At 43.1% G+C, this 14,621-nt stretch overlaps 1 long non-coding RNA gene across 1 annotated transcript; it reads left to right on the top strand.

Annotated features, from left to right (window-relative positions):
- Positions 1–4,127: 4,127 nt before the first annotated feature.
- Positions 4,128–11,775, top strand: LOC129380260 (uncharacterized). The gene is made up of 3 exons (XR_011890421.1): positions 4,128–4,260; positions 5,234–5,272; positions 11,515–11,775. It is a non-coding gene; the product is annotated as an uncharacterized lncRNA (long non-coding RNA).
- The last annotated feature ends 2,846 nt before the right edge of the window (positions 11,776–14,621 follow it).

Below are 14,621 nucleotides of genomic sequence, written 5' to 3'. Positions count from 1 at the left end.
AATATCTACACTCTCTTAGGTGCCGCTATCGTCAAGGCTTGCGCAAAACCTTGGCAAATTGAAGAACGCCAAATATTACAACAAACTGGTGAACACTCGGCTGGCTAAGAAAGAGATGAAATTTAGAAAAACACGTAGCTACTATTTCTTTAAATTTTACCAGGAGTTTCTCGTTTTGCAAATTATAAATTGTGCCGAGAATCGCGTTCTCTTATATTTTAGTACGAAATGCAAGTCAAGTGCAACGACGTCCAAGCTTGCCTCTTGGTAACCCAGTGGCATCTTTAATGCGTTGCACTCCGCAACAGTCATGTTTGAACGTGGCCTATGTTTCTTCGATTCTTTAATAATGCCAGTGCAGCGTACCGGACAGAAGAAGGCTGCATTTCTCTCTAAATAGGTTAAAATCTGTGATAAGGGCTAATTAATAATTGCTTCGTGCGGAACACAAAGCCTCGAGTGGAATTCCCTGCTAAGGTTATCCCATTTCCGAGGGGTGAACTTACTGATGCATATTTATTGCGGGTTCTCATAGAACAGTCAGCAGTAAAAAAAAAATAAAGTGCCCTGTACTGTGGCGGCTGTCATAGGCCCCTGCTTACTGTATGCCGTAGAAAATGTTCTACCGACAAAAGAATCAGCCGAAAATCATAAACCATTGGATTCTCATTGCTAATAGCGCATTGTGGTTCGAGAATAACTACTAAAGCAAGAAAAAAGATTGACTCGATGGGATGTAGGAGTGAAAAGGGAGTAATTGCACTAAATGTTGGTGTGCACCCAGCAGAGTTTCGTGCCACTGAAGCCTCCTGCATGATAAGCATTGCTGCTTTGATGCATTCAGTGAAAACGAACTTGTACTGGTAAAAAAAAAATGTCGTGGCTACGCTACAAAAGAGAGCCAGTGATAGCGAGTTATCGGACAAAAACACTGAGTAAGGTTCATATTGCCATCGCCAGTATAAATTGCACTAAACTTCCGTTTACAAATACATTAACACGCAACGCGTCACGTGAGCTCAGGCAAATATCAACAGAGCTAAATTGATGACCCCGCACACTCGCTGTCACAACGTCGGTATGACGAAGACCGGTAGCTTTGAATAGCGAACGCTTTGGGCTGGCTCTAGCTTCCATGCGAGTCTAACATTAGAGATAACCCAACCTCCAACCCAACCTCCTTGTGAAGCGACCAGTCTACTCATTCCGCCCAGCGTTTAAACACGCCTGAGGAGGAACGAGTAGCACGTAGGCATAGGTGGAAAAACCGGAACCTTAGCCACTTCTCACACGGACTGCCTATCCTGTGCTGGGGAATGCGGGTAAGAGGAATAAAACGTAATAGAAAAGACACCAGCCTCACATTCCTTTGAAGGCACGACACCGGGCGCGCGCTCAGCCACATTGACAGCCATGCACATTTAAGGCCGTCGTAGAGGTAGAGGCACGCGCTCACCTGCATCGCCCCTCAGTTTTTAACCTGCACATTATTAGGTTAACACGCGGCCCGCTCTGTCTCCCTCCAAGCACGCGGCTATAAGCTGACTTTCAATATTGGGCATGTGAATACCTGATGTGTACCAGTATGACTTTGGTAAATTATACCTGCTATGGCTTAGGAAGCTCTCTCTAAGACGACCATTCCTGCTCGAATTTACAAACGTAGTGATGATCGCCACTTGGGAGCCCGTATTCGACTCCGATTGCGTCATGCATGGCACAACAATAATGCCATCTGCGCTCGCGACATAGGCAGGACCGGGTAACGGTTTGAAGGCGAAGGTTAGAAAACGTGGATGTCCACCGTTGTAGAAAAATTCACCGTCCGGCGTTATGGGGCCAAATGTTGCCACCCTGGACCATTGGCAGGACTCAAACCTACAATAGTTGATAGAAGTCGAGCCAAGGAGTATTCGTGTTAATCAAGGCAATGTTGAATAAGTCACTTGTATCCACGCTCTTTGGGTGGGGTCACAGCCTCGACCTTTGATGCGAGTAAGATTCCATGGGACCAATATTGATGGTGCCACCGTGCATGGTCGAACCCGCAATCATTGTTGAGAATTCAACCCACGAACACCGGTGCTGATTAGGGCGAAGTTCATCAAGGAGCTGTTAGATAATGTACAGGTAATTAGGTCACTATAACCCACGACCTTTGGTGAAAGAAGCTAAGTAAGAGGAAGGAACAAGTCATTCACATGAGAATGTCATGTAATTTATGTCTCGTGAGAGCAGAGGTTTTCGCCTTCGTCCTCTTTAGCCTACAGTGAAATGACTGGGAACCTTTTTCCTGCACTACTATAGGAAACAAAATCGCATGACGTCTATTCTTGCATTACAAACTTCATTTCTAATTTACCATAATGATTTTGGGCGTGGCGGTGCAATTAGCGATAGCGCTCACTCCCTATTCGTAGTTCGCCCGTCGTGGTCAAACTATATGTTCGCGAATTGGAAGCTATCCCGCTTGCTGCAACAGTCTCCTCAGACCATATCTGCACCTTGCCCGTAGATCACAAATGCGTGAAAACCAACGTTGCGTGAATTTCTCCGAAGGACATGCGAAATTGTAGACCTAATCACTACCGATTAGCTATGGTTGGAGTTTTATGCTTTATACAGAGCATGGCAGAGTGAGCTCTAAAACGCGACCGCTCCTTCTTTGATCGACAGACGTACCGCCGAGCTATGCCTCTCTGAAGACCGAACGACAGGCTGAAGGCTGACTTGAACACCAATTGCGTCATGCGTGGCTTCTCAATCACGCTATCGCAACACGCAACACATGCATGATCAAATAATGGCTTCGTTTTAAACATAACGGCAGTGAATTCCATCACAATTTGTGTTACCATTGCAAGAGTATAAGCGATAGCTCGACATCTTTTTTTCTTCTCATGCGTAGTTTTTGGCAAATGACCCCATTAGTCAGCCTTACAGACGTGTCACAATAAAATGTGTTGTTGCGTTTAAGTCCACGCATGCTCTCAAAATTTACTTTTCTCCCATAGTTAATTCACATTTCCGTGTGCTATACTTTCAAACCTATTTCTTACTAGTTCCACTGTTCATATGGCACTCCGTGGTAACAGCTTCCGCGGTAAAATATCTTGGATTAGAAAAAATGTACCGCTCCTTATTTTTTTCTTTTCCGCGTAAAAACGCTACAACATTGGGCATTTCTTTATTTTTCCGCTAAAATATGCAACCGTAAAAAGAAAGAGTGATTTTAATACTTTAAGCACTAGAAAAGTGGGAAATATATGCCGAAACATTCGCGAGAGAAATTTCTTCTAATACCATAAATATAAAATAAAATTAACAAATTACGCTTAGTGTCCCTTTACACTTCGAACGCCATGTTTGTCTTTTTTTTTTCTTTTGACGTAGTAGTTCTGCGGAAACCCGCAAGGTGGAGAAAAGTAATGAATAAAGGGAAAATCAGACATCCACCCGTTCGTAGCAATTGCTTCAAAGGAAACCCATACGGGTTCCTCGAAAGAAAGGCTTCATAGTTGAAGAAAAACACGTCCTGGCCGGGACTCGAACCCAGGATCACCGCCTTTCCGGGGCAGCCGCTCTACCATCTGAGCTAACCAGGCGTTTTGTTCTATACCTAATTATGATATACGCAACAAACCCGGGGGTACAAGATCCCTTTACCTGCACTAAACGCGCAGTGGAGCGAATTTTTAGCCGTAGTTCACAAGACACCCTACCATACAACAAACAAACCGCCTGTCTTGCAAAAAAAAAAAAGAAAACGAAAGCGCTTCTTTGCCGTTAGTTCCCGTTCAGTTGTACGAACGTCAATCTGTGACGTTCCTATTTACCTTATTGTAAATGTTTTTTCCTGTGACGTTTGTAGATAGGCTAGCAACACAGTTCTTCATTCCCGCAAGAACCTTTACACACGAAAAAAAAAAGATGTTGTAAACATCACAACAAGTCAAGTACCCCGAAGAGAAGAAATGCCAGGAATTGATGTCTGGAAGAGTACCGGAGATGGGACATTAATCAAGCAAGTTCAACAATTACGTTCTTTATTTTTCTTCATTCTGTTTGTAGAAATGTTTGCCTTTTTTTTTTGCAAGATCAGGCTATATAAACCGATTGTCAAAGAGTCGCTACACATCTCGTCTCAAGCACACGTTTCCGTGAAGATGCAGCGCTCCTATCTGTTTGCACTCTTGGCAGTAGTGCTGAGTGTCCTCCTAGTGGGCATGGTTTTCTCCAATGAAGTGGCCTTTAATATAAGTAAGTCCCCAATGTCCATACTATTTGTCAATGTTTTTCTACACTAAGAACGTATTTAACATCATCATAGCCCGATATCCACTGGGTCTTTCACAAAAGGCTAACTCTTTTATTAGCAGACCACAGTTTGCACTTAGGATCGAAAGGAATTATTTCGCAGGTTATTTGGCACGGTGTTCTTCAAAAGCCAGTAGATTTAGCCGGAAGTCGCAAGGCGGGGGCAACGTAACCATATCATTCAAATTCACTTCTGTTTGACGATTCGTTATTCTTCAGGTAGGTCCTCCGCCGCCGCTACTACCGAAATAGACTGGCTGAGAATTATGTACGATAACAGTGGAATAGTATGGCGCAAAAAGAATTTCTAACATTATACTGGCCTAAGACACGAAGACGCGCAAGCAACTGAAACTGGCGCTGCAAAGTGCGGGCCCATGTACTTGCGTTTTCTGTCGATTATGTGGCTATAGCTGTATGAAAACGCTTGCACTTTGAGAGTGGCGAAGGTTAATCAGCAACAAATGCGAGCAGCCAACTTGCCGATTCATAACAACATAACGCAGAAAAAAATAACCATAACGAAAAATATTTTAGTGCATAGTCATGTTCCTGATTTCTGAGAAACGTCGCACCAGCGAACCCCAAAGCGAGTTATAATCTGTGTAGAATAATATTCTTTCTGCATTCGAAATAGACGAGACCACTTAAAAAGTGGCTTTGCAAGCATACCGAGCAAAGCACTAGATATCTATTCATTCGCAACCATTGTGTCAATTAATGCAGAAAACATTATTGTTTCTATCTCCGGGTAGGCGACGGGAAACAGAAAATAATTCTTAAGGCTTGTTGATTCTAATAGAAAACGTTGCCTGCAAGACAGCATACCTATAACTTGTACCTTCGTGTTAAAAAAACTCTCTGAAAATTGAGTGAATGAAACTGCGCATCTAATACGTTTCTGTTTCACTTTAAGATTGTGATCCAACAAAAGGGCCCTGCCGTTTTCCAGATGGTGAGTTGTTCGCGGCAATGAATTTTCTTCCTCTTTCGGTGAATTCCGCAGTACCGAAAATAAATCTAACCTAAAGTATACCTACATCAACTGTAATGAAATATGTGTTAATATCCTAATGACTAAAGATTGTGGGATGCTGCTAAGCACGAGGTCGTTAAATGAAATCCCGTTGGTCCCTGCTGCACTTCGGTCATCGCGAAATGGACCAAATTCAACGACAATTATGATGATCTCTATTGCGACATTTAAGCGGAGCTCTATACGTGTTTTCATTTCGCGATATTGGCTGGCTCGTACAATCTGTCTCTTGCGGCACGTTGCAAACGAAGCGATGGGTGGCGCGACTACCTTGCCATTCGGGAGACCGCGAGAGGCAGTGCGCGCCTGACACTGGGGAGCGGTTCATAGCAGCCGCCGCAGACAGACCTCCGCTCATGCAGTGCTTTGGCGAACAGACGACTCGTAGTGTGCCTCGATGAGCGCACCCCTCCGAACCGAGTAGAGGCGAGCGAGCGCATCGAGCCACCCTACCGACGCGCGCCAATCTGGCTCCATCTCGTAGCCATCGTCGCCATTATCTCTCTTTCACTACACTACGCTTTTCGTCTCACGCTTTTGCAATACCCTCCTTATCGCGCTATCTTCGCTCTCGCCATGTTTTATCGCCCGCCGGGTCTCCGCGTTCGCTCTCAACGTTTCGCTGTGCTCGTTCGCTCGGTTACGACGCACGACGCCGACGCTCGCCACAGGGATCGTGCCTAGCTGCGCTCTAAAAACTGCCGTGTAGTATGATTCAGCTCACTTTAACGAGGACCAGGTGCTGGGCGTTATTCCGGAGTCCAACGCTACGACCTGCTTAAAAAAATCAAATCGTTCTTTTGGCATGGAAAACGCAGAATATAATTTTCGGAATGTTCCAGCGTGAGCATGGCAGTGCGACAGGCTATGCGTACTACAATGCAGCGTTTTTATTTTGTACTTCTAATCACGGCTCAAAGGTTGCTGCCGCATCAACGCTCAATTTCTTGAAGAAGAAATTGTGTCATATTCACAAAAGTGTTCTTAAAATCAGTTCGTAAGGTTAGTTTTAATAATACAAGGTGTCGCGATGTCTCCATAGCAATACATGAGTCTTAAGCCTGAATATATTACGTGCTGCATCCTGCACCGAGCATCAAAATTTTCACTATAATGCCAAAGCCGGCTGTCTTTTCAATATTTCCACTCGACAATGAGCACTTTGTCATAACAATGTTGGAGCTGCGCTAACACAACCCTTCTATATTTCTGCCTTTCTTTCGCAAGGACAATTGCAAGAGTTTTCTCATTTTGCTGATGTGAAAAGAGAGTAAGAGCGCATAAGAAAGTACAGAAAAAATATACATAAAATTTCCGCGTCATCCTATTGTCGCATCCAGCTTCTTTACACGCTCCTAGTCTTCGCAGCCAATGGCTATTTTCATGCCCAAAAATAGCGTCAGCAGTATTCTGGTACCTCAGAGCATCAGAGCCCAGTTTTCAGCAAAGGTCGTTCCTTCTAGCTGCTGCGTGAGTTTCGAGGTGGCCTGTAATTAGGCTAGATACTTAATAATGTAAGCCGCAAGCGACTGGGTCACTTTTGAGCAATTCTTCAGCAACAATACAACGGCACACAGGTACCTTCACACATTATATTTAGCCAGAATATCGGACATATAACATTTTCCCCAATGTTCGCCAAGTTTCATTTTGGTATCATTCATTGTTCTATATAACCCCACATTAGCACGTACAGAAATACAGTTATAATGCGCCGAAAGGACTCATCAAAGAAGGAAATGGATAACAACAAAGTCCATCATTTTTTCGTGTCTGTTAGGCACAGTTGTTTATTTTTTAATACGCCCAGATAGCTCAATTCCTCGTTTTTGTGTTTCTTGAACAGCACAAACTTCAAAATTTGCTTGTGTATCACCTAAAATTTTGCACTTTTTCACAAATATAACCAGCGTCATTCCTAGTTACGCGTCATTCGTAGTTCGTAGTTACTACGTAGTTACGTAGTTGTAGGAAACCTTACAAATCAGCCCTTAACGTTTTTCAGCGCTTCTTGTCGCACTTACAGCTTCGCATAAAATACATTCCAATAAGTTAAGAAAGGGCGAAGTGGTGGTTTCTAGTGAAGACAGTTGTGCCAAGCATGTACCTTAGTGTCTTTCATAAAAGTACGGTGTGCAACACCTGCCATAGCTGTATAAAATATATTCCCACTATGATCCTTGGCATGGACATGGGAAAACAAGACGCCAATTTTAATGACCTCTCACCAGTTTCAGGCATCCAGAACAGGCAAGTGCCCAGCACAGGTCTCGGCCTGTGATCCCATTGCAAAGCACTGCACGAATTTACACTCCGATAACTGCAGACATTTTATTCAAAAGCTTCCATGCGTTTTTTTTTACCTTTCTTGAGCAAAGTGACCGGGCCCCAAGCGACATGACATGAAACATGTTGTGGTTTTACATCTCGCGGATGACATCTGTGACTAAAACATTTGCTCGAGCAACGCGAAAATCTCCCACAGTGCGCCAAAGCACCTGTATAAATGAGTCAGGCAACATAAACGGAAAATAAATAAAGCAGGTGGGTGCCGTAGGGTCACGCGCCAACAGCTAGAGAGAAGCGAGCTTGGCGCTCCGTTTAGCAGAACGCACGCGAGAATCACCGCGAGCTCAGGTTGAAGCCGCGAGAGGGAACGTGTGCTCTGGGCAGAGTTACTTGCCTCCTCGGACCATGAGCTCGCTATACTCCAGCGGATTCTACATCGGCAGGTACTGAATCATATTCAAAAACTTATACTGTAGAGCACTGTGTGGACGGCGTTTTATACTTCATTGTGCAGAATAAAATTTCTGACGGATCCTTGAGATCGGTCGTTTCAGGAAGAAATGATCGAGTCAAGACACTAAGACGGATGCCTATGCATCCCAAGCTTGTCAAGTATCCACAGAAGCTTCACATTTTGCTGAACCATGTGAATGTTTTTACCACCTATTGCTTTATTTTGGAATTTAAAGGCCCGAACGTTATACAGAGGGAAAGAGAGACCATACAGTGTGCACACAAAGCCTCCGTTCATAACCTAAGCTTGCGTTAACATAAGAAGCCCATTATGTGGCGGAACTATTTTTATTCTTGCAATGGTCTCTGTATGGCTTGCTTCTTCGAATAAATATATAAAGTGAAGGTCTTAGAGAATCCGGTATATATATATATATATATATATATATATATATATATATATATATATATATATATATATATATATATATATATAATCAACATTATCAGCCTGATTAGGCCCACTGCAGGGCAAAGGCCTCTCCCATACTTCTCCAACTACCCCGGTGATGTACTAATTGTGGCCATGTTGTCCCTGCAAACGTCTTAATCTCATCCACCCACCTAACTTTCTGCCGCCCCCTGCTACGCTTCCCTTCCCTTGGGATCCAGTGCGCAACCCTTAATGACCATCGGTTATCTTCCCTCCTCGTTACATGTCCTGCCCATGGCCATTTCTTTTTCTTGATTTCAACTAAGCTGTCATTAACTCGCGTTTGTTCCCTCACCCAATCTGCTCTTTATATACTTATATATATTTGAAGAAGCAGGTCCTAGACATCACCGTGCCATGTGTGAAGGCGGTTTATATCATGTGTGCGGGACCTCAAAGAAGTGTGACGTAATCCTAACCGACAAACGTGGCGATATGGACTTACTGGTTGGCCGTCAAAGAATGGCAGCTGTATAGCGCAGCAAAAGAGGGACATAAGAAGAAACGAAGACGAGGACAAGTGCTTGTCTTCGTTTCTTCGTGTGTCCATGATTTGCTGTGCCATGCAGATAGCATTCATTAATGCTAACGCATTTCTCTCGCAGTTACCAATAAACCGCCACTGAATGTCTTATTCATAAAAGGTTATTTTTAGGCAATATCCGCTGTGTTCGCAAAAACAACCGGTGCAATATCCATGTGCACACGTTATGTAACACGTGGCGTACTTGCAGACCGTAAACCTCCTGGTGAGCGCCAGTTTGCGTTTGAAAAATGTTACCAAATATTGTTCGGGTAACACTCTCAAACACTACTACTCCTGCTTGTATGAACAAATTTGTTGCCAAGCTCCGCCTTTGTGAAACAAGCAAAAACATTGCAATTGGGTCATGCGTGCCGCAGCAATGTCATCATCTGCGCTCGCGTGCCATACACGATAGTTTGCTGCCTACTTTTCTCTACGCAATAAAAGCGAACTAAAGTGTATCACATCCATTCACGCATTACAACGCTCACCTGCTTAAGTTATCGTACAGTTAAACCAGCAGTACAGTTTCATCCGATAATCGTGCATACTGCCCCATTGTAGTGGTGCCCCCATGGTCAAATGGAGTGGGAGTGAATTGGTGTGCCTATGTCTTGTTGCCCAAGTCGCTTGATTTTATTACAAGGATCTGTGTATTGAACTCGAGGCACAATATTTATGCTAGGGTGAAAGTTTCGCAAGTTATTGCGAACTTATAGGCAAACCAAGCTGAATGCGCTCTTCCTTCATACTTGGCATGCTAGAGACCTATAACATCGCTGTTCACAAAAAGATGTCACCTGCCTTCTTTTGCACATTTTTCCGGCTTACGGAAAAAAACACGATTATGTAAAAAGTAGGAAGTTACAAGGTGTGGAATTAGATGTTATTAGGATTTTCTACAGCTTTCCTATTAAAAGGTAAATATTGCAACATCAATGTAAGTACTTCCGATTTTGGTAATTTATTCTCGACTCATTATTGAATTGAGCAGAGTACAAAAAGAATGTGACTTCATATAGGCAATAACCACCATGCAGTTCGTTGCATCCCGCTTGATTGCTTCAACACATATTCAAACGTCGATTAGATTCCCACACTCACACCTCAACAAAGTTAACATCGTAGACCCGCTAACCCAGTAAATCACAATGAGTCAATGCGGACTTTTACCAATCTAGGCATGGCTTCTGCGGCACTGAAATGATTGAGCAGAGAGTGAGCCTGCTTCCGTGGAGCAGAAAAAGCGATCAGTGCCTTGTAGCAGTTACACTATTTTTTGAGGAGATTAGCCACTTCTCGCTTTTGAGTTGCAATATGTCGCTTTTTTCTTTCACTAGCTGCTTCGTTGGCACTTCCCTTAAATTTATAGAACAGGGTTGCAGCTACAGCGACTGTGACAGAGGAAGTATAGCCGGCTGGGCGCAGCCGCGCGACGTGATGCTAAAACCTTTCCCGCATCTTGTGAAAGCAAGATCTCACCAAGGCCACATCATTAATCATGGGTGAAATAGCCCTCTTATACACCTTTGTTAGATTCGAGTCGAACGGCAAAAGCTCCTTGTAACGAATGTGCACAGTGCGGCCAGCATATCACCTAGCAGTTTTCACACATCGCAATAAGTTTGAAGCAAATAACCCAGGAACATGTAGATATTCGGTCCATTTTACTGAAGTTTTCTTACGTTAGCTAAAATTACCGCTGTGGAATGCGCTAGGTCGCCAGATGGAAAACAGAAAGGATGATGAAGTTGCTAGAGACGAGCTTAACTTTGAACGCTAGGCGTACTCCCTCGTTATGTTCGTTTCTTTTGCATCCGTGCTTTTACGGAATGCAATTATCTCAAGTAACTTAAAAATGAGGAAATGCGTCATGTTTGCCATGTGTTGTTTAGTTTTTGCATGTGGGTGGGCGCCCGAGATAGTTTCAGCAGACGCTTACTTATTTTGATGCTCTTATTGCGCGAGTATATACATTGAGGGCGAAATTCAACGGGGCCACCCTTGCTACGCCAGTAGGTGCAACAGCATGCGGGACCTGTTGTCCAATGTGCTTACTGACTGTTTTAAAGCAGTAGATGTAGCAGTCACTCCCCACTTTATAACGACACACAGTTCATGCAGAAATTACGGTCGCTTTTGGTGATATGCTATTGGACGGAGCGATTTAATTTGAGCATTCGAGTTATATTGTGCATTTCCGAGCCTAGTGTTTTGCTTTTGCAACAATATTATCCCTCCACTCACGTTAACAACAAGTGAGAATAGTTGGAGAACTATATGTCATTACGCCTTTAAGGCGAATTGCTATCGAATGATTCAGTAGCTGTCATTGCCAACTGTAAAAATAGCGTGACACAAACACTTTTATTCAATCACATTTCTTTGTCGTTATTTCAGCGTGCCAATGTCAACCGCCGACGAAGGACCCCGAAGGCGGATTGAAGGTCTATAGTTACAACAATTCAACAAAACAATGCGTTTCCATGACAGCAAAGAACGACAGTTGCAACCTCTTTACTAAAGAAAAAGGCTGTGAATTCTTCTGTGGCTCTGGGTCAGACTACCCAGAATACTCCGAAGAGAGTGATAGCTGAACGACAGAAACAGCTACATGTGCATTTAACGTCACTGAATAAAAATTTCATTTGACGGATGTAACTGTTCTACACGAGATTATCAACTAATGACAATACATAACTTTTTGGTGATGGCAGTTGCCTGCCACTAAGTTTTCTCTCCGCACACACGTTTCTTCAACTTTTTCTCCGTCTTCTTAGCTTCCTTTCCATTCATGCGGGCGGTGCAGTCTGTTTCATCTCCCGCGGTTTATTTGTATTGCATTTCCTGGTGTATTGTGTAAATACACTTCGAATTGAGACACACCGTACGCCCCTATGCTTCCAAGTACCAAACAGCCTTCAAGACACCATGTTTATACAGCGTTTTAGTAGCAAGAAATAATACGTAAATATAGGCTTCCTTAGTTGAATATATTTTCCTGATTACGACGGATGACCACGACGTTGTTGGGCTTCCATATCCAGCATATTCAAGAAGCAAGTTCACAAAAATTCATCTTGTGGTCAGGGGGGCAAGAGGGTACACCGCATGGCGAGAGAGACCGTCAACGCCTTAGTCTAAGGCGCCACAATTCTACATTACCTGAGAAAGGCTCTTGCCGGCGGAGAGCCATGAGACCAAGGTGGTCGTTTAAGGACCATAAGGGAAGACAGCCATCAGATGGAATTGTGCTCAGTAATGACTGAGAATAAGCAAACATACTAGTACCGGCGGTATTTTGGGACAGTCCAGGCCAACTCTAAACACCCTCGCTTTGATCGAGGAAGTATCTTCATAATGAAAAAAACGCGACTGGCATATTCGTTACTTTCTATTTATTTATTATTTTTTATTGCAATACCCTCAGGGCCAACAAGGGCGTTAAAAAGGTGGTGGGTGGAAAAATAAAACTAAACAAAAAACGTACAGCAGAAAGCGAAAAATCATAATGCAGATGGCTATTCAATTATACGCATGGTGATGGCTGTCTTGAAGGATGGCGTGTCTTCAATGCAGGCAATAAGGGACTGAAGGTGGTTCCACTCTGCGCTAGTGTTAGGTAAGAAAGAATTAATAAGTACACTTGTTTTGCAGCTAGGGATGGCAACTTTATGCGGATATATATGATTAGATTAAAGAAAAGAATTTCTGTTTTGGGGTCTGGTTTTGAAAGAAAATGCTGTGGAAAAGACTAAGGCGTGCAATTTTTCTACGAACTGCAAGATTAGTTAGATGAAGTTTTGATTTCATCACAGAAACACTAGCTGTGTGAGAATAATTCGAAAGGATGAAGCCAACAGAGCGATTCTGAATAGATCCTATAGCGTCGATTGAAGTGAGTTGTACGGGGTTCCACATGGATAATGCATATTCTAGTTTAGGCTGTATTAGTGTTTGATACAAAAGTAACTTCAAATGGGATGGAGCCTGAGAAAAGTTTCTGCGCATGTAGCCAAGGGCGCGGTCCGCATTGTCATTGACATATTCGATTTGCATCCCCCAGGATAGGTTGTTAGTAATGTGAAAAACAAGATATTTATAAGATAGGAGACTCTCTAGTGAAACTCCGTTAATATTTTATTCAAAGGTTTTAGACGTATTACATTGGCGTTAGATGGACATAACTTTACACTTAGACGGGTTAAGAACCATGTACCATCACTCACACCAATCAAATACGTCGTCAAGATCATACAGAAGGGCGCAACTATCGTTAGGTTCATTTACTGCGCAAAAAAGAACACAGTCATCAGCAAAAATCTTAAGCGCAGAGCTAATTCCAATCGGGAGGTCATTAATATAAATTAGAAAAAGTAAAGGAACGAAAACAGAATATTGGAGAATACCAGATGGTAGGGCACATGGTGTTGATAACTAGTCGTTAGCTGATATAAAATGAGAGCCATTAGTCAAGAAACATTCAATATATTTGAAAAAATTTGGGCCAATAGTCAGGGAACTAATTTTAAGATGTAGTAATTGATGGGACACCTTATCGGAAGCCTTACCAAATTCTAGAAAGATACAGTCGGTTAGCAAACCACTATCTAAAGACGATGCTAAGATATAAGCGGGTCCGGCCATGAGTCTGGCCTGGCTGGTGTATGGCGAAGGCAGCGTCTATGCCTTGTCCACGGCGTTCGTGCGAAATTTCATAGGCGCGGTTGGGTCCAAATCGGTTAATGTAGGGGGAGAGGTCCGCAAGTCAGTACGGGCCGTGTAGTGGGTTGTTGGTGGCTCCGTGAGAAGGACACGTCCTTATAGAAGGTTGATAAATAGGATAGTAATGGCAGAATCATGCATGAAGGGTCGAAAATAAAGACAAGTTAATTTTGCGTATGTTTAGCCCAACACAACACAGGGAAGTTCTTGACGGTGCGAACCTTCTCAAGTAAATGTTGGACACGGGAAGCAGTAAGAAGGTAACCAAACACATTCATATTTCGTTTGCAGCAATTGCGTTTCGTGAATCTAAGTTGGCGCCACATTAACTATAAAGGTCAATTAGCAGTGCGAGGACACTTCAGCACTAGGAAAAACACAATATCGGCAAGTAAACCGAGGCAGAATGTCCATTTATAGCCATCAATTAGAGTACATTAAGTGTTGAAACGTTTTACATAGTACAAAAGAAATAACATAGGATTGATAAATGCTGCCCAGTATCATAAACGCTGTTTTTCCTGGGAACAAGTTTTTCTATATAAATTCGCTTGAGCCTAGGTGCTTCGTGAGGACAGTCGGCAGTGTCTTCAGTACACGTCTTTGGGAGTTCAAGGAAACATAATCGAGACAAAACCGCTAGCTGCCATTTTTCTTGGTCAAGAAGACAAATCACTTTCACCCGCTATAGAACACTTCGATAACGCCATTAACTCACTTCTTATCTTATTCACGCTGAATGACCTATCGTTCGGAATGTAACTTGCAATACGGACATTGTC

The sequence above is a fragment of the Dermacentor andersoni genome, chromosome 10, assembly GCF_023375885.2.
Source record: "Dermacentor andersoni chromosome 10, qqDerAnde1_hic_scaffold, whole genome shotgun sequence".
Taxonomy (NCBI): domain Eukaryota; kingdom Metazoa; phylum Arthropoda; class Arachnida; order Ixodida; family Ixodidae; genus Dermacentor; species Dermacentor andersoni.
The sequence above is the reverse complement of the archived record's forward strand: the minus strand, read 5'-3'. Positions and strand labels throughout refer to the sequence as shown.